The sequence below is a fragment of the Ascaphus truei genome, chromosome 4 (assembly GCF_040206685.1).
Source record: "Ascaphus truei isolate aAscTru1 chromosome 4, aAscTru1.hap1, whole genome shotgun sequence".
NCBI lineage: Eukaryota > Metazoa > Chordata > Amphibia > Anura > Ascaphidae > Ascaphus > Ascaphus truei.
This window is the reverse complement of record NC_134486.1, coordinates 7,369,753-7,391,259: the sequence shown is the minus strand read 5'-3', so window position 1 is coordinate 7,391,259 and position 21,507 is coordinate 7,369,753. Positions and strand designations below refer to the sequence as shown.

Below are 21,507 nucleotides of genomic sequence, written 5' to 3'. Positions count from 1 at the left end.
AAGAAGAGACACACAGTGATACTCAAACTACATAAGAAGAGACACACAGTGATACACAAACTACATAAGAAGAGACACACAGTGATACACAAACTACAGAAGAAGAGACACACAGTGATACACAAACTACAGAAGAAGAGACACACAGTGATACACAAACTACAGAAGAAGAGACACACAGTGATACACAAACTACAGAAGAAGAGACGCACAGTGATACACAAACTACAGAAGAAGAGACACACAGTGATACACAAACTACAGAAGAAGAGACGCACAGTGATACACAAACTACAGAAGAAGAGACACACTTACTTGGGACCTGGGCAGAAAACTAGACTTTCCTAGCTTAATAGAACGTAAAACATGAGTCTTTAGTTGACCGAGACTTAGCCCGAAATGTCCTGGAACTATAATCGGCATGAAGTTCCTGACGCCACCGCTCCCTTCCCTCCGTAGGACTCGAAATGGCTTCACCGGGACTTAACCCCAAACGTCCTGGAACTAAATTCGTCTTGCAATCCCAACCGCGACCGCTACGTTCCTTTCTGAGCACTTGGCCGCACAAAGCTGGACTTGGAAAACATTTCTCCTCGGATTTCCTGGAGCCGGTGTCTTTACTATTCGTCTTGGAGCATCTTCTGGTACATTCAAATTTGTTGCTGCTGTTCTGGCGCTTAGAATCCGATGACCGGATTGGCTGGGGGATTCTTATAGTATTTCTGAGTTCATTCATGAAATACAACAGCCAATTAGAGCGTGGGAATTTTCTTACCAGCCAATCAGAGCGCTGCCAATCTTGTGAAGTCGGGCAAGCGGGATTCTGAATCAGCCAAGGTCATGCGCGAGTTTGCCACCTCTGCCACTTGCTATTCAGAAGCCGTCCGCTGTGCTAGGCTCCTCCATGTCTGGTTGGGGCAAATGGTAGTCCGATGACTTTCATTCATCCCAGGACGTGGGTACCTGAGCCTAGCCCCGCTACTCAAATGGCTTTCACACTTGGCAATCTCTGGTGGCTTTCATCTCCTATGTTTGAGCAGACTCACTGGCACCAAGTTGGTAGCCCAGTGGCCAGCTCAGAACATTGGTTCTGAAAGTCCCAGCTCATTTTTACCGTGCACAAGCATATACTGTATGTATTTAAAACACTCTGTTAATAAAATACACACTAAAATATCCTAATTCTTTCTGGTTATGGGGAATAGAATACGAAGCTGCACTTTATTCCTTACTCGCCATATTCCCCACGCGTTGTAAAATAGACATTTAGTTTAGTCTTTTAAAACTCCTCACCTTATTTATGGTTGGAGCACCTCAGAACCCCTATAATGGTTCTGGGTGACCTGGGCATTAACTGGGTATCCCCCTTAACCTAGGGACCCCATGACTGTTCCAGGGACCCCTCACATCCCTATGCCCCATTTACCTTTCTGGTCTTCGCTGAAGCAGGGAATCCTAGGTGAGTCGCGCAAGCGTTTTCAAGGGGAGATATTGCCGGGACAATGTGCCTATATGTATCAGGGAATAACACATGATTCCAAGGTACATTTTTGGGGTATCCAGCAACTCTGAACCCTGATTACCTAGCCACAATCTGACAACACTTTCTCCGCAAAACCCACCCTGAAACTCACAGCCCAGCAGTCTCTGCTCGCTGGCACTCCTGGAAAGGCAAAAACACATACATTCTTTACTGTCGCAGAATTTTACAAGCATGTACAATCATTGGGCTCAAGAGCTGACACTCCCGAACCCAATTCAAGGATCAGAGGTACCCAGATGGGCTGAAACCTTTGTTGTGAGCTTGGTTACCCGCTCACCCTCACAGCTACATTGATGTGGTCAGACTGGGTGAGCCAAGGGGTTCTAATCTGCCATGAAAAGCTATGTTTGTATGTATGTGTAAAGTGACTCGCTGGGTTATATTCACTGAAGTGACACAGACATTATTGCATGATGAAGAGCTTTCATGTGACTTAATCTACTGATCTATAACAGATACTAAAGTGAACACTCATTTATCAAAAGCCTTCCTGCTGATAAACGTTGGTAATTCTGGTTCAAAAACTAGAACCAGATTAATAAATAAAATTATCTAATTCCTTCCAGTGAATAGCTTTGCCTGAATATATGGCATACAGTATGTTGCACCTCAGTTTCGCAGCTGGGAGACATTGATCACTGACTTACTTGGAGGTGAAGGGGTTAAGAGCTCTTCTGACTTATAATATGCCAACATTTTCACAGTTAGATGGGTAAAATCTATAACTGTTGTGTAACTTGTACAGACGTTAATGTCACACTGATCTCTGGCAGAGGATGGATGTGCAGTGGTGTATTGTATTAGAGGGATTATTGCAAAACTGAAGAAGTCCCTCCTAGAATTACCTGTGCTGCACATGCTGTAATGTTCCCCCTTTCATACGTCTTATCATAGCTAAGAATTTGGTTTCTCCCCAGTCCAGGGAATGGCGCATATTCAGCCCTGGACTTCTAAAGACACCCCACTTGCGTGCTGCCAGGATGTCTGAAAAAGTCCGGAGTTGAAAGGCTTGCCGGTACCGGTTAAAGAAGTTCCGTTGTCGTTGCCGTTAGCCAAGGTCGGGGAAGGAGAATTCCGGAAGGTCGAAGTCCAAGCAGGATTAGAGAGCCAGAAGATAGCGTCCGCCAAGCCAAGTAGATCCTGTGTAAATAAAGAGAGTGCCAGAGAAGACTTCCACAGTGGAGACTATGTCGAGCAATGAGTGAGTGACAGAACAGGCAATATAAAGTGCGGCTGACCAATCAGAGCCGGGGGCAGACCTGGAGGAATGCGTGGAGCTGTCTCAGATAGGTCCGCTTGATTGGTAGGCAGGTGAGTACCTCCATTCTGGTATGACAAAGAAAGGACATAGAGTCCAACCAAGGTGCAACAGAAATAATTCACAGGTATGTCATATACCATCCAATAAATCCCATATGTAACGGATAATAGCAATCTTGATCCTGGGTATACAAGTCCTAATAAAGCTGCTCCAATATATTAAATAGGAGTACTGACATGAAGTGTCATCAGAACCTATAGTTCATGAACACGTGACCGCCAAATTGAAGGGCTTAAACCGCAGAGTGGGATTTATAGGGTACTGAGGAGACACAAATACCAATGGTAGAGTGTCCCCTTTTAACCAACCACACTCAGATAGAGCCCCAGAGCATATAGGTAACACAGTCAGTAAACAGCCAGGCAATACCACAGTACACTCACTGTTTGTATAAAGTGAAAGCGAACAGCAGGAACTCCGTGTAAGCGTGCATCCAACTTGATAGAAGATCAGGAGAAGAACAGCCTCTGGGGAGGAAAGTGGAGCACAGCGCAGGGCCAAAATACAGGAACCAGCACACCATAGGTTAAAAACTACTTTATAAAGCGACTAGGGGAGACACCAACTGTGGAGCAACCACCCACTGACGCGTTTCGGGCTAAGCCCTTTGTCAAAGGGTATGACCCCAATACAAAAAACACACATTTATATACACAATTTACATAATAGATCGCGTCTTTAGCCGGAAGTGACGTCAGCGGACCCAGCCGAGGGTCTCGCGAGACTTACCAGTGTACCCGGAGTCTCAGGAGACAAACAGAGTAGATCTCACTGCGCCACCTGGCTTGGAGGACGCGTCAGTACATAAACAAAGACAGTGTATCCGGATACACAGTTGGTGTCTCCCCTAGTCGCTTAATAAAGTCGTTTTTAACCTATGGTGTGCTGGTTCCTGTATTTTGGCCCTGCGCTGTGCTCCACTATCCTCCCCAGAGGCTGTTCTTCTACTTCCATTCTGGGGAAACCGCCTGCACGCCAGCTGGGGGCGTGGTTTCACTGCTAGTGCAGTGAATAAATTATTTTCACCCGGCACGCGCTGTCCATGCGCGCGCCCGGGACAAATGGCAGCCGCATGATAGAGGGATGGGTTAGGAGCCGAGGCGGACCGCCGGGGATGGCGGGGAACCCCCAGGGCAGCGGAAGAAGACCGGCACCGGCGAGGGGCATGCATCACGGCAGCAGCGGGAGGCAAACGAGGTGAGGAGGGGCCGGGCCGCGGGCGCCGCGATCCCCGAATCCTCACACTTAGAGGGCGGAGCAGCCACTCTGTGTATAATAACATGATACCAGGCAATAATCAGTATATAATATCATACCAGGCAATAATAATGATATAATATCATACCAGGCAATAATAATGATATAATATGATATCAGGCAATAATTAGTATATAATAACATGATAGCAGGTCCAGGGTACATCCTGAGGGTGAAGCCCAAGAACTGTCTGAGGCTGTGTATGCTGATCATCTGCAGTGTAACCAAATTAAGTGATCCTGTTCAAATATATCTTCCAGCCTGAGACTACAATCTATCAGGGGGAGGGGAAGTAAGTTCTCCTGTAGGGATTGCCCCCACATCCCTGGGGCCCGCAAGAGATGGAGGCGCTGTCACCGTGAGAAAGAATCAGTTACTACCCCCCAGAAGCCTGTCCTGTTCTCCTCCACAACACCGCAGGAGACTCAGATCCACTGTGAGACAGCAGGTATGCACCACACCACACACCGTATAGCAGTGAAATCTCCCAGAGGGTGGGGGGAACATGTGTTACAATTAGTATATACAGGAGGGCCCCGGGCATGCGGCGGGTTCTGTTCTAAGGGCCCGTCGCAAAGCGAAAATCGCTAGAAAGCAGAACCGGCGATTTTCAGTGAGTGCGCATGCGCAGACCGGCAATTCGCCCTTCTACGCATTCACAACTTCAACAAACCCCCCCCCCTCATTCTGCGCATGCGCGACCTCGGACCGTTCTGCGCATGCGCAGATATGGTGGCCCCCTGTTCAATACCGCCAAATCGGCGAATCACAGAGAAGCGGGGCCTTGTTGTAATAACATGATATCAGGCAATAATTATTATATGAACAAACAAAAATACAGTTATCGCTCAGTACCGAAGACATACAATTTAGTATCAGGCTCCAGGTGCGTAGGGAGAAGATAAAGCACAAACACAAATGGCGAACAGAGTCACCCGGGTCCCTATTACAGTAGCACGCAATCATGGTGCACAAGTACAATTGACAAGGATTCATATCCATTGCTTTAACCAATATCCCACTACCCCAATGAGGGTATAACAACAGTAACAGACAGACGGTCTGTATAAAAACAGAAAATAACAAAACTTTAATGTTGACAGATAGTCACGCCGAAACAAGTGTAAGTATGTACAAGTGAGTTAAAAAAGGAATAAAAATGATCTCGAGGGGGGGTGTATCAGGTTGGAAGCTGGTAGTGAAATCAATCAGCTTAATAGCTATATTATGATATAATATAGGCCCCCTGAAGAAGTGTCTGTAGACACGAAACGGCGTCGGGGTGCAGTGACTTCACGGTTGTGGCGCCTGCGAGCGGGACGGTGTTCAGGACAGTGGTAGCGGGAGATCTTCTCACTCTGCTCGGAGATACGGTTGTATACAAGACACCACTGACATTGTGGTGTTGCAGCTGCAGCTTTCTGATAATGTCAGTTCTGGGGTTGAGGGTTGGCGCATTATCTGACAAGAGGCATCCTTAGGTGTACAGGTGTTTACCACTGCACCACTATATACTGCCTGCACTTACAGCGTGTATGTTGTTATACACCACACTCTTTATTATAGCTACCTCTGCTGCGGCTGCAGCTTATGATATACCACGTGTGTATTCAGTTTGTGGTATATATACCTTAGCAGGGTTATATTAGTATTGACTATACCGCACCACTATTATATATGGATTGATTGGTAGTGAGGCTAAGATTATCATAATATAGCTATTAAGCTGATTGATTTCACTACCAGCTTCCCACCTGATACACCCCCCCTCAGGGGAACATTTTTATTCCTTTTTTAACTCACCTCTACTTACTTACACTTGTTTCGGCGTGACTGTCAACATTAAAGTTTTGTTATTTTCTGTCTGTCTGTTACTGTTGTTATACCCTCATTGGGGTAGTGGGATATTGGTTAAAGCAATAATTATTATATGTAATCCATGCGGGACCCACCCACCGTAGAGGCTACACCAACATCGCTGGGATCAGTGGATCCGCTTCACCTTCTGGCCGTACCCGGGTGCAGGAGCACCTGGGCAGGTACTCCAAGTGCACCAACTGTACACACATTAGTGGGGCAGCGCTGTCTCACACTTTGGGTGGGTTATCTCTGTGGACACCAGGGTGGTTGGGTGCCCAGGGGCACCGCAGTACTTTGGGGTGACCACTACCGGGGTGTAGACACGGTGAGGGGTGATGGCCATGCGAGGCCTGGTGGGTAGCTGTAACCATTAGTTATCGTTATATAGTAAACTTGTTCTGCGTGACCCAGTGCGTGCTCGTTATTATGTGTCCGGTAACGGGGTTATTCTACATATAGAATCCCGTACAGGTGGAGGCGCTACCGAGCACCGATCCAGGTACACCCCAGGTTCCCAGCAGCGGAGGCTCAGGACTCGTGAGCCACAGGTATTGCACCACACATACGCTGTAGCTACACATCTCCCAAGGGGGTGGGGAAAGTGTGTTACATATATAATATGATATCAGGCAATAATTATTATATAATAACATGATATCAGGGAACAATTATAATATGATATCAGGCAATAATTATTATATAATAACATGATATCAGGGAATAATTATAATATGATATCAGGCAATAATTATTATTATATAATAACATGATCAGGCAATAATTATTATTATATAATAACATGATATCAGGGAATAATTATTATATAATAACATGATATCAGGGAATAATTATTATTATATAATAACATGATATCAGGGAATAATTACAATATGATATCAGGCAATAATTAATATATAATAACATGATACCAGACACTAATGTTCATATATAAATATAGCACGGACAGAAACCTCGCACTGTCTCTGGCTGTCCCAGGCTACTGTCCTCACCTCCACCACGCATGCGCAGGACACTGATCACAGCCCTGCCCCCCGGCCGATTAGCTGCGCATGCTCAGAGCGGGTTGAACGCTTGTGTCTTGCGCGGTGGGAGGGAGAGAGCTCGCGCGGCCGGCTCCGGCTTTCTGCAGTGATTGGTTGCGCGCGCGCAGAACGGCCGCGCGCGCGCCTTGGCCGCCATTTTTCGGACTGGATAAACGCCCCCGTCGGTTACCATGGGGATGACGTTACATGTTCTCCAGCGGCCATCTTTAATTTAGGATAAAAACAAAATAGCCAGCACTGTATCTTTATTTTATTCACACTTATTACTGCTGGGGTCCCCTGCCTGCCCTGAGACCAGTGTGAGCTCACTGGGGGGGAGGGAACTCTCACAGAAAAGGGGATTTATCAAAGTAACATCCCATTAACACACTTATAAAGGAAGGAATGTGTGTTTATTTGGGCTGGTGTCACTCGGTGTGCTGTGGCCTTATTATTACAGTATAGTAAGTAAGCGCTTGTGGTTACAGTGCCCCTGGGTAGGCACGCTCAGCACTGAGCCCCTGCAGCCGCAATGAGAGCGGCTTTAGCAGGGGCTCGCGCACGCTTCCGCCAGCGCGCGGAAGTGTGTGACATGAAAATTTTAGATTTGGCGCTCGCCGGAGCACAGGGCCGGTCACGTGAGCGGTTCGACCAATGAGGGCAAACCAGCTCCGTGACGTCACTGGCCCGCCCCCGGACGACGCGCTAACCAAGGCCAGGGAAAGCACCCGCTTTCCCTCAGCCTCAGCGCGCCTCCGCACGGGAGAAGGCACCCTGGACGCAGCCTAACACAGTGTTATAGGAGAAACTGCTGCAATGTGAGGGCCGCGCGGGACGTGTCACATTTGTGGCGTCCTCATTCTCACAAGGCCCAGCCCTGATTCTCTGGGAGTCCCGCTCATTATTAATACCGGCGTCCCGTCACCGTGCCACATTAAAATGCAACTGAGAATGACATTGATTTCAGTCCCTGACACCCGGAGGCCGGTGCGGTTTTGTGTAAGAAGCAGCAGAGATAATGAAGCTGTCAGAGAGTAATATCAGACCCTCCGGACACAGGCGCTTAAATGTCACTTTTGTAAATAGCAGATCTTCCGCCATTTAGCACAGATCAGTAGGCACCATCGCAGTTTCTCTGCTCGTGCTGGATGGAGACACTTTCAAACGATGGGGTAATACACTGTTCGCGATGCTCAACAGGTCTCTGGCAGTGATGGGGTAAATACACCGTTAGCGATGCTTTGCGGGTGACTGGCAACGATGGGGTTAATATAGTTAGCAATGCTCTGCGGGTCTCTGGCAACGAAGGGGTTAATACGTTACTAGTGATGCTCTTCGGGTCTCTGGCAGTGATGGGGTTAATACATTGCTATTGATGCTAAGCGGGTCGCTGGCAGTGCTGGGTATAATACATCACTAGTAATAATCTCAGGTCTCTGGCACTGCTGGGGTTAATACATTGCTAGCGATGCTCTGCAACTCTCTGGCAGTGCTGGGGTTAATACATTGCTAGTGATGCTCTGCAGGTCTCTGGCAGTGCTGGGGTTAATACATTGCTAGTGATGCTCTGCAGGTCTCTGGCAGTGATGGGGTTAATACATTCCTAGTAATGCTCTCGGGTCTCTGGGAGTGATGAAGTTAATACATTGCCAGTGATGCTCTGTGGGTCCCTGGCAATGATGGGGTTAATACATTGCCAGTGATGCTCTGTGGGTCTCTTGCAGTGCTGGGGTTAATACATTGCTAGTAATGATCTTCGGGTCTGTGGCAGGGATGGGGTTAATACATTGCTAATAATTCTCAGCGGGTCTCTGGCAGTGCTGGGGTTAATACATTGCTAGTGATGCTCTGCGGGTCTCTGGCAGTGCTGGGGTTAATACATTGCTAGTAATGCTCTGCGGATCTCTGGCAGTGATGGGGTTAATATATTTCTAGCGCTACTCTGATAGTCTCTGGTAGTGATGGGGTTAATACATTGCTAGTGATGCTCTGCGGGTCTCTGGCAGTGATGGGGTTAATAGATTGCTAGTGATGCTCTGGCAGTGCTGCGGTTAATACATTGCGTGTCTGGCAGTGCTGGGGTTAATACATTGCGGGTCTCTGGCAGTGCTGGGGTTAATACATTGCTAGTGATGCTCTGTGTGTCTCTGGTAGTGATGGGGTTAATACATTGCTAGTGATGCTCTGCAGGTCTCTGGCAGTGATGGGGTTAATACATTGCTAGTGATGCTCTGAGGGTCTCTGGCAGTTATGGGGTTAATACATTGCTAATAATGCTCTGCGGGTCTCTGGCAGTGATGGGGTTAATACATTGCTAATAATGCTCTGCGGGTCTCTGGCAGTGATGGGGTTAATACATTGCTACTGATGCTCTGCAGGTCTCTGGCATTGCTGGGGTTAATACATTGCTAGTGATGCTCTGCGTGTCTCTGGTGGTGATGGGGTTAATACATTGCCAGTGATGCTCTGGCAGTGCTGGGGTTAATATATTGCTAGTGATGCTCTGCGGGTCTCTGGTGGCGATGGGGTTAATAGATTGCTAGCAATGCTCTGCGGGTCTCTGGCGGCGATGGGGTTAATAGATTGCTATTGATGCTCTGCGGGTCTTTGGCAGTGATGGTGTTAATGGAAAAAAGGATGGTGTGTTTAGCGCTAAAAATGAAGTGTATACAAATGCAGTGCAAGAAATATCTAACAACGTGGTAAAAATATTAATACAGTATGGCAAGGCTGCCAGGAAAAACTAACCCAAACACAGTTAGTGATAGACAAAGAAAACAATACAGACCGGCGCCTTAAAGTCCAAATGGGAGATATAAAAGTTCAATGGATGATTGGAATGACCAATGGATGTTAATAGCAGGTCCCTAGGAAAGGCGCAGGTGAGGGTAGTATATCTCTCTGATGGATGGTGTTGGTGGACCCGTGCCACGTGTAGATGCCTGCCGGAGCTTCCTTGGATATACTACCCTCACCTGCGCCTTTCCTAGGGACCTGCTATTAACATCCATTGGTCATTCCAATCATCCATTGAACTTTTATATCTCCCATTTGGACTTTAAGGCGCCGGTCTTTATTGTTTTCCCAGTGATGGTGTTAATACATTGCCAGTGATGCTCAGCAGGTTTCTGGCAGTGATGGGGTTAATACATTGCCAGTGACAGCTGTTTGCAGTAATAAGTACCTCCTGTATCTCAGGCTGCGTGGGTCCCTCCCTCCTCCTGTATCTCAGGCTGCGTGGGTCCCTCCCTCCTCCTGTATCTCAGGCTGTGTGGGTCCCTCCCTCCCCCTGTATCTCAGGCTGCGTGGGTCCCTCCCTCCTCCTGTATCTCATGCTGCGTGGGTCCCCTCCCTCCTCCTGTATCTCAGGCTGCGTGGGTCCCCTCCCTCCTCCTGTATCTCAGACTGCGTGGGTCCCTCCCTCCTCCTGTATCTCAGGCTGCGTGGGTCCCCTCCCTCCTCCTGTATCTCAGGCTGCGTGGGTCCCTCCCTCCTCCTGTATCTCAGGCTGCGTGGGTCCCCTCCCTCCTCCTGTATCTCAGGCTGCGTGGGTCCCTCCCTCCTCCTTTATCTCAGGCTGCGTGGGTCCCTCCCTCCTCCTGTATCTCAGGCTGCGTGGGTCCCTCCCTCCTCCTGTATCTCAGGCTGCGTGGGTCCCCTCCCTCCTCCTGTATCTCAGGCTGCGTGGGTCCCTCCCTCCTCCTGTATCTCAGGCTGCGTGGGTCCCTCCCTCCCTCCTGTATCTCAGGCTGCGTGGGTCCCCTCCCTCCCTCCTGTATCTCAGGCTGTGCTGGGTCCCTCCCTCCTCCTGTATCTCAGGCTGCGTGGGTCCCCTCCCTCCTCCTGTATCTCAGGCTGCGTGGGTCCCTCCCTCCTCCTGTATCTCAGGCTGCGTGGGTCCCTCCCTCCCTCCTGTATCTCAGGCTGCGTGGGTCCCCTCCCTCCTCCTGTATCTCAGGCTGCGTGGGTCCCTCCCTCCTCCTGTATCTCAGGCTGCGTGGGTCCCTCCCTCCTCCTGTATCTCAGGCTGCGTGGGTCCCTCCCTCCTCCTGTATCTCAGGCTGCGTGGGTCCCTCCCTCCCTCCTGTATCTCAGGCTGCGTGGGTCCCTCCCTCCTCCTGTATCTCAGGCTGCGTGGGTCCCTCCCTCCTCCTGTATCTCAGGCTGCGTGGGTCCCTCCCTCCTCCTGTATCTCAGGCTGCGTGGGTCCCTCCCTCCCTCCTGTATCTCAGGCTGCGTGGGTCCCTCCCTCCTCCTGTATCTCAGGCTGCGTGGGTCCCCTCCCTCCTCCTGTATCTCAGGCTGCGTGGGTCCCCTCCCTCCTCCTGTATCTCAGGCTGTGCTGGGTCCCTCCCTCCTCCTGTATCTCAGGCTGCGTGTGTCCCCTCCCTCCCTCCTATATGTCAGGCTGCGTGGGTCCCCTCCCTCCTCCTGTATCTCAGGCTGCGTGGGTCCCCTCCCTCCTCCTGTATCTCAGGCTGCGTGGGTCCCCTCCCTCCTCCTGTATCTCAGGCTGCGTGGGTCCCTCCCTCCTCCTGTATCTCAGGCTGCGTGGGTCCCCTCCCTCCCTCCTATATGTCAGGCTGCGTGGGTCCCCTCCCTCCTCCTGTATCTCAGGCTGCGTGGGTCCCCTCCCTCCTCCTGTATCTCAGGCTGCGTGGGTCCCCTCCCTCCTCCTGTATCTCAGGCTGCGTGGGTCCCTCCCTCCTCCTGTATCTCAGGCTGCGTGGGTCCCCTCCCTCCCTCCTATATGTCAGGCTGCGTGGGTCCCCTCCCTCCTCCTGTATCTCAGGCTGCGTGGGTCCCTCCCCCCTCCTGTATCTCAGGCTGCGTGGGTCCCCTCCCTCCTCCTGTATCTCAGGCTGCGTGGGTCCCTCCCTCCCTCCTGTATCTCAGGCTGCGTGGGTCCCCTCCCTCCTCCTGTATCTCAGGCTGTGCTGGGTCCCCTCCCTCCTCCTGTATCTCAGGCTGCGTGGGTCCCCTCCCTCCTCCTGTATCTCAGGCTGCGTGGGTCCCTCCCTCCTCCTGTATCTCAGGCTGCGTGGGTCCCTCCCTCCTCCTGTATCTCAGGCTGCGTGGGTCCCTCCCTCCTCCTGTATCTCAGGCTGCGTGGGTCCCTCCCTCCTCCTGTATCTCAGGCTGAGTGGGTCCCTCCCTCCCTCCTGTATCTCAGGCTGCGTGGGTCCCTCCCTCCTCCTGTATCTCAGGCTGCGTGGGTCCCCTCCCTCCTCCTGTATCTCAGGCTGCGTGGGTCCCCTCCCTCCTCCTGTATCTCAGGCTGCGTGGGTCCCCTCCCTCCTCCTGTATCTCAGGCTGTGCTGGGTCCCTCCCTCCTCCTGTATCTCAGGCTGAGTGGGTCCCTCCCTCCCTCCTGTATCTCAGGCTGCGTGGGTCCCTCCCTCCTCCTGTATCTCAGGCTGCGTGGGTCCCCTCCCTCCTCCTGTATCTCAGGCTGCGTGGGTCCCCTCCCTCCTCCTGTATCTCAGGCTGCGTGGGTCCCCTCCCTCCTCCTGTATCTCAGGCTGTGCTGGGTCCCTCCCTCCTCCTGCAGGTGATGTCAGAGTTTCTGTTGTCTTCTTAAGATCCCTGTGACTCAGCCACAGCTCCGGAGACCAACATGTCGCCAGCCACTGGCATCCTCATCCTGGGACTCGTTCTGTGCTCTGTGGGAAGCTGCGTAGCAAGATGGGGAGCAGTTACTCCAAGTAAGTAACACGGCAGGAAGGTATGGGAGAGGAGTAATACAGCAGGAAGGTATGGGAGAGCAGTAACAGAGCAGGAAGGTATGAGAGGGGAGTAACACAGCAGGATGGTACTGTATGGGAGGGGAGTAACACAGCAGGAAGGTATTTATTTATAAGATGTTTTTTACCAGGAAGTAATACATTGAGAGTTGTTTTCAAGTACAGTATGTCCTGGGCATAGGAGTTAAAATGACAAATAATACATGGTTACAAATACAGTCACATAAATGAACAGGGTATACATTATATACAAGACATTGCATGCATACTTAAAGATAATATATATTATAAGCGTATGTAACAGTTACAGATCAGATTAAAATGTGAGACAGCTTTGGTTTTGAAAGAACTGAAACTGGTGGTGGATGTGAGAGTCTCCGGTAGACTGTTCCAGTTTGGGGTGTAATGTGAGAGAAGGAGGAACGTCCGGATACTTTGCTGAATCTTGGGACCATGAACAGTCTTTTGGAGTCAGATCTCAGATGATAAGTTCTGCATGTGGTAGGGGTGAGGAGCTTGTTCAGATAGATGGGTAGCTTGCCCAGAAAGTATTTGAAGGCAAGACAGGAAAGGTGAACTTTGCGCCTAGACTCTAGTGATGACCAATCTAGTTCTTTGAGCATTTCGCAGTGATGTGTGTTGTAGTTGCATTGGAGAACAAAACTGCATATTGAATTGTAGAGGGTGTCAAGTTTGCTAAGGTGGGTTTGAGGTGCTGAGCCATATACTATGTCTCCATAGTCAATAATTGGCATTAGCATCTGCTGTGCGATATGCTTTCTGACCAGCAGGCTTAGGGAGGTTTTGTTCCTGTAAAGTACACCTAGTTTGGCATAGGTTTTGGATGTCAGGGTATCAATGTGCATTCTGAATGTTAAGTGGGAGTCAAACCATATGCCCAGGTATTTAAAACTAGTGACAGGGGTTAGGGTGGTGTTAGTGTTTGTTCTAATCAGGAGCTCAGTCACTCGAAGGTTTAAAAATTAAGTCTTGGTCCCAAATACCATTGTTACAGTCTTGTCAGTGTTTAAAAACAGTTTGTTTTGGGAAATCCAGTTTTCGAGTCTCAAAAAGTCAGACTGAAGTATGTGTTGAAGGTCAGAGAGGCTATGGCTGTGTGCATATAGGATTGTGTTATCTGCATACATGTGTATTGAGGCTTCCTGACAAGCTGTGGGAAGATCATTGATGAACACTGAGAAGAGTAGGGGCCCCAGAACATAGCTTTGTGGGACACCACAGGTGATATCCAGGGGGTTGGAGTTAGAGCCTGAGATGGACACATGTTGGGATATACTTGATAGGTAGGACTGAAACCAGTTTAAAGCATGTTTCCCTATTCCAGAGCTCTGGAGTTTGTTAAGCAGGATAGCATGATCAACTGTATCAAAAGCCTTTGCAAAATCTAGGAATACTGCACCAGTGAGTTGTCCCAGTTCCATTCCACACTGGATTTCATTGCAAACTTTTAGCAGGGTAGTTACGGTGGAGTGTTTGGGGCGAAAGCCTGATTGGAATTGGCTAGGGAAAATTGTCTTGGTATAGTAATCGCTTAATTGGGAGTGGACACATTTTCCCATGACTTTGGATAGTATTGGGAGAAGAGAGATTGGCCTGTAGTTTGAGACAGTGTTTTTGTTCCCACTTTTGAAGATTGGGACAACTCTGGCAGTTTTCCAGGTCTTAGAGATATGGCCTGCAGACAGGATAGAGTTGACTATGGAAGCAAGCGGTTTGGCAATGGCTGGGGCACCAAGTCTTAGGAACTTAGATTGTAGTAAGTCAGGTCCACAGTGGCTGCTTAGTTTTAATTTGAGGAGTGCTTGTGTAATCTCCTCTTCGGATACTGGACCAAATTGAAAATTGTGGGCAGTGTTGGGACGGGGTGGGGCTAAAGGGGTACTCCCAGGATGAGATTCAGGTTTGTGGTTTGGGCTGCGTTTCGCTAATAAGTTAGTAGCACACCCCACAAAGTAATCATTGAATGCATTTGCAATGTTGGTGGGGTTTGTCAGAGTAATATCCCCCTTAGTGATATTACTTGGTTGTTGATGGTTAGGAGCCTGGAATATGTTGTTGATAACCTTCCAGAAGTTAGCTGGTTTGATGTATTCTGGAGGAGATTGTCAGAGTAATATCGTGCTTTTGCATGCCTTGTTTGGTATGTGAGGGAGGTGAGTAACACAGCAGGGAGATATGGGAGGAAGGTGAGTAACACAGCAGGGAGATATGGGAGGGAGGTGAGTAACACAGCAGGGAGATATGGGAGGGAGGTGTGTAACACAGCAGGGAGATATGGGAGGGAGGTGAGTAACATGGCAGGGAGATATGGGAGGGAGGTGAGTAACACGGCAGGGAGATATGGGAGGGAGGTGAGTAACATGGCAGGGAGATATGGGAGGGAGGTGAGTAACACGGCAGGGAGATATGGGAGGGAGGGGAGTAACATGGCAGGGAGATATGGGAGGGAGGTGAGTAACATGGCAGGGAGATATGGGAGGGAGGTGAGTAAAACGGCAGGGAGATATGAGAGGGAGGTGAGTAACATGGCAGGGAGATATGGGAGGGAGGTGAGTAACATGGCAGGGAGATATGGGAGGGAGGTGAGTAACACCGCAGTGAGATATGGGAGGGAGGTGAGTAACATGGCAGGGAGGTATGGGAGGGAGGTGAGTAACATGGCAGGGAGGTATGGGAGGGAGATTGTGGTGTAGCCGTGTGTCTATGAGGCTCCAATAAAGTTTTTTCTACTAACCCGGAAGTGCCCTGAAGTTTGTCACGGGCTTTGGCACCGGAACCTTTTCCTTCTAGGGACAGGATACGTGACTGAATTAGGATTTTAGTTGCATCATGATTGAGAAAAGTGCATATTCCGGCAATATCTCTGAGGTGATATTCCCATGTTTACTTGTATCTGCCATCACAGTCTACATGGGATTGTGGGTCAGAGCAACAGTCTTAAGCGTACCCCAGTGACACATTTCCTAATGATATCTCATAAGGGGAAAAATAAATTCCTTCCTGACTCCAAGAATTGGCAATCGGATTAATCCCTGGATTAACATCCTTCCCATGTTTACTTATTTGGTATATCCCTGTATACCTTTCCTTTCTAAGATGTCCAACCTTTTTTTGAACATCTATTGTATCTGCCATCACAGTCTCCATGGGTAATGAATTCCACACTGTAACTGCCCTTACTGTAAAGAACCCTTTGTTGATGGGATATGGGAGGGAGGCGAGTAACATGGCATGTAGATATGGCATAGTACCAGAGGATTATCCGATCCAGAACCACGTACCCCCGCCTTGCAGCGCAGCCGCGGCAGCATCATCACCAGAACCGCGGCTTTAAGCTTTTTCAGCTGCAGTTCCAGAGACCAGAGATGTATTGATACATCTCTCTGTCAACTAAATCCAATTCACACCGCTTCCTCAACCATGCATTGAAATCTCTTGTAAGAAGAGTCGTGCCTATAGACTCGCAATACCTGAGGATGCCACCTGCCTAAACGCTGTCCCTAACCCCAGAACTCCCTAATCGCCTCCTGTACTACTCTAACTGCATTCCTAGCCAGGTCATCGCTTAGGTGGACAACGACCTCTCTCCCTCCTGTCTTGCTGCCCTAACAACTCCCAGAATGCACCTCCTATTCATCTGATCTGTAGCGCAGGTGGGCACCTTATCTCTTCCCCTCACTAGCTGCTCCCACATCTATACCCCTGGGATCCCATTATCCTCGCTGTGCGCCTCCTAAACCAGAACCTCCCCCTCCCCCACCTCTCTCCCACATCTATACCCCTGGGATCCCATTATCCTCGCTGTGCGCCTCCTAAACCAGAACCTCCCCCTCCCCCACCTCTCTCCCACATCTATACCCCTGGGATCCCATTATCCTCGCTGTGCGCCTCCTAAACCAGAACCTCCCCCTCCCCCACCTCTCTCCCACATCTATACCCCTGGAATCCCATTATCCTCGCTGTGCGCCTCCTAAACCAGAACCTCCCCCACCTCTCTCCCACATCTATACCCCTGGAATCCCATTATCCTCGCTGTGCGCCTCCTAAACCAGAACCTCCCCCTCCCCCACCTCTCTCCCACATCTATACCCCTGGAATCCCATTATCCTCGCTGTGCGCCTCCTAAACCAGAACCTCTCTCTCTCTCTCTCTCTCTCTCTCTCTCTCTCTCTCTCTCTCTCTCTCTCTCTCTCTTTCTTTCCCGAAATATGAATCTTTTAAAGCGGTCTTAAACAAGCGAAACCGTGCATGTACTGAGGCAGCGTTACTGAGGCAGCGTTCTGTTTGGGGTTTCCTGAAGATTAGATATCCTGTTTCTCTGAGTCTGATGCTACAGTAGCAAACCTTCTCGTCACAGATGGCAGAGAAACCCCTTCCACTGCCTGTACCTGCTCTCTCCTCTGTTTCTAAGGGCCGTTTGATACTGTGTGCGGCCGTGCCCAAGTGCATGTGTGAACGCGCGTGCACGTGCCGCATGCATTTCGCGTGTGGCGTGTATTAAATAATATTTTTTAAATAAAATAAAATGTAATAAAAATAATTTTTATTTATTTAACTTTGACACACACACACACACACACACACACACACACACACACACACACACACACACACACACACACACACACACACACACACACACACACACACACACACACACACACACACACACACACACACACACACACACACACACACACACTACAGCGCGGGTAGCGGGACACAAAATCATTCCTTTTCTCATCTTCTCCCTCGTCGGTCCGCTCTAAGCTCCCTGCCGTGCGCGCGGCACTATTATAGAATGGCTGGCTATCCTCAGCCAACTTAAACTGCCGCACGCGCGGCATCTGCAGGATGTATAGAAGGCATGCACTCTCTCTGCATACAGGATGTATAGAAGGCATGCACTCTCTCTGCATACAGGATGTATAGAAGGCATGCACTCTCTCTGCATGCAGGATGTATAGAAGGCATGCACTCTCTCTGCATGCAGGATGTATAGAAGGCATGCACTCTCTCTGCATACGGCATGCACTCTCTCTGCATACAGGATGTATAGAAGGCATGCACTCTCTCTACATACAGGATGTATAGAAGGCATGCACTCTCTCTGCATACAGGATGTATAGATGGCATGCACTCTTTCTGCATACAGGATGTATAGAAGGCATGCACTCTCTCTGCATACAGGATGTATAGAAGGCATGCACTCTCTCTGCATACAGGATGTATAGAAGGCATGCACTCTCTCTGCATACAGGATTATAGAAGGCATGCACTCTCTCTGCATACAGGATGTATAGAAGGCATGCACTCTCTCTGCATACAGGATGTATAGAAGGCATGCACTCTCTCTGCATGCAGGATGTATAGAAGGCATGCACTCTCTCTGCATACAGGATGTATAGAAGGCATGCACTCTGCATGCAGGATGTATAGAAGGCATGCACTCTCTCTGTATGCAGGATGTATAGAAGGCATGCACTCTCTCTGCATACAGGATGTATAGAAGGCATGCACTCTCTCTGCATACAGGATGTATAGAAGGCATGCACTCTGCATGCAGGATGTATAGAAGGCATGCACTCTCTCTGCATGCAGGATGTATAGAAGGCATGCACTCTCTCTGCATACAGGATGTATAGAAGGCATGCACTCTCTCTACATACAGGATGTATAGAAGGCATGCACTCTCTTTGCATACAGGATGTATAGAAGGCATGCACTCTCTTTGCATGCAGGATGTATAGAAGGCATGCACTCTCTCTGCATACAGGATGTATAGAAGGCATGCACTCTCTCTGCATGCAGGATGTATAGAAGGCACGCACTCTCTCTGCATACAGGATGTATAGAAGGCATGCACTCTCTCTGCATACAGGATGTATAGAAGGCATGCACTCTCTTTGCATACAGGATGTATAGAAGGCATGCACTCTCTTTGCATGCAGGGTGTATAGAAGGCATGCACTCTCTCTGCATGCAGGATGTATAGAAGGCATGCATTCTCTTTGCGTGCAGTCTCTGCAGGATGTATAGAAGGCATGCACTCACTTTGCGTGCAGTCTCTGCAGGATGTATAGAAGTCATGCACTCTCTTTGTGTGCAGTCTGTATAGAAGGCATGCACTCTCTCTGTGTGCAGTCTGCAGGATGTATAGAAGGCATGCACTCTCTCTGCGTGCAGTCTCTGCAGGATGTATAGAAGGCATGCACTCTCTCTGCATGCAGGATGTATAGAAGGCATGCACTCTCTTTGCGTGCAGTCTCTACAGGATGTATAGAAGGCATGCACTCTCTTTGCGTGCAGTCTCTGCAGGATGTATAGAAGGCATGCACTCTCTTTGCGTGCAGTCTCTGCAGGATGTATAGAAGGCATGCACTCTCTCTGCGTGCAGTCTGCAGGATGTATAGAAGTCATGCACTCTCTGTGTGCAGTCTCTGCAGGATGTATAGAAGGCATGCACTCTCTCTGCGTGCAGTCTGCAGGATGTATAGAAGGCATGCACTCTCTCTGCGTGCAGTCTGCAGGATGTATAGAAGGCATGCATTCTCTCTGCGTGCAGTCTGCAGGATGTATAGAAGGCATGCACTCTCTCTGCGTGCAGTCTGCAGGATGTATAGAAGGCATGCACTCTCTCTGCGTGCAGTCTGCAGGATGTATAGAAGGCATGCATTCTCTCTGCGTGCAGTCTGCAGGATGTATAGAAGGCATGCACTCTCTCTGCGTGCAGTCTCTGCAGGCTGTATAGAAGGCATGCACTCTCTCTGCGTGCAGTCTCTGCAGGATGTAAAGAAGTCATGCACTCTCTTTGCGTGCAGTCTCTGCAGGATGTATAGAAGGCATGCACTCTCTCTGCGTGCAGTCTGCAGGATGTATAGAAGGCATGCACTCTCTCTGCGTGCAGTCTGCAGGATGTATAGAAGGCATGCACTCTCTCTGCGTGCAGTCTCTGCAGGATGTATAGAAGGCATGCACTCTCTCTGCGTGCAGTCTCTGCAGGATGTATAGAAGTCATGCACTCTCTTTGCGTGCAGTCTCTGCAGGATGTATAGAAGGCATGCACTCTCTCTGCGTGCAGTCTGCAGGATGTATAGAAGTCATGCACTCTCTGCGTGCAGTCTCTGCAGGATGTATAGAAGGCATGCACTCTCTCTGCGTGCAGTCTGCAGGATGTATAGAAGGCATGCACTCTCTCTGCGTGCAGTCTGCAGGATGTATAGAAGGCATGCATTCTCTCTGCGTGCAGTCTGCAGGATGTATAGAAGGCATGCACTCTCTCTGCGTGCAGTCTCTGCAGGATGTATAGAAGGCATGCACTCTCTGCAGGATGTATAGAAGTCATGCACTCTCTTTGCGTGCAGTCTCTGCAGGATGTATAGAAGGCATGCACTCTCTCTGCATGCAGTCTCTTTGCGTGATGTCTCATACTTCTTTCTCATTGCAGGTGATCAGACCCTGGACAGAGCGTGTCGCCTTACAGGGGGAATGTGCCTTGACAGCTGCTACTCTCCGCTGTTTCAGAGAGGATCATGTAACAACGGTCCCTGCTGTTCTCCGATCCTCGGGTGACCCCTCAGAAGCACCCAACACCCCTGATATCCCTGTGACAAGAACCTCTGCAGGTTGTGATACCTTTTACTGGACCAACCCGAGCAATATGCCCAGATGTTACTATACAGGAGATGTTGATATCTTATGAATGACTTCTTCAAAAAGAGGCACAAATACTATTTGCAAAACTGATATTAAATACCTCTCCCTCACATTCATGTCTGTCCTGGCAAAGGTATTAGAACCTGCAACGAATCATCTTTTTTTCAAGCCAAACCTGTGTACCATGTCCCTACGTGTATCCTATAATTAACCTTTTTAATCAACGTGGGGTGCACAGTAGTCACAGTCCCAGAGAAACAAGCACCAACTATACTAATGCTGTACAAATAAAAATAGTCTCCCATCCACTGTTATACTGTGCCGCTGTTATCTGAATGCAAGTTTCCCCTCGTCATCCCTGTCCCCCGTACCCCGTCCCGTATCCAGTGTCGTACACGACAGATCGTCAAACCCTACAGTGATCCAGCAGCCGTATCAGGCCAAACAGGGGCACAAAACTACATCAATGTGATATATTGGGTACAATTGATTGGCTCAGATTGGCACCAGTTTTGACCTGATATAAGTCCCGTATTTAATATGCTGTTAAACCGCTTCCCTGGTTTTGGGGAAGAAATTGGCTCCATTGAAATGCACTTGATGAAAATCTTCTGCTCGGGGAATAGCCTTCACAATACTAACAGGGGCCATGGGGGTATCAGGGCCCGATCCTGCGATACCTGCCATACAAGTCACTGTCCGTTAATGCTGGATCCAGCTACGATAGTCCCATGTAGGAGCTTTGTGAGTTCTGGTTACAGATGGAGCAGACTAAATTGCCCCCACTGATAACTCTGCACATTCCGTTATAACGCAGAATAATTTCCATAGGATTCAATGGCTGTGATAACGCAGACTATCGCACCATGACACACCAGCGGGTACAATTACCTTTCCTACATCTGTATGACCTTTATATCTAACTTCAAACCCGTAAGTCTCTTATGCAATCAGAAATATTTAGGAGAGAAACCGGTTTATATATAACCGGAATTACTTAGTACTTGGGGTGTTACAAAGCTGGTTTCTCGGCCTCTTCCTGCCCTCCTTTCATGCACATTT

At 49.2% G+C, this 21,507-nt stretch overlaps 1 long non-coding RNA gene across 1 annotated transcript; it reads left to right on the top strand.

The window, feature by feature from the left end:
* The first annotated feature begins 12,300 nt into the window (after positions 1 to 12,300).
* On the top strand, positions 12,301 to 20,759 carry LOC142492552 (uncharacterized). Its single transcript, XR_012800842.1, has 2 exons — positions 12,301 to 12,729; positions 20,237 to 20,759. It is a non-coding gene; the product is annotated as an uncharacterized LOC142492552 (long non-coding RNA).
* Positions 20,760 to 21,507: the final 748 nt, after the last annotated feature.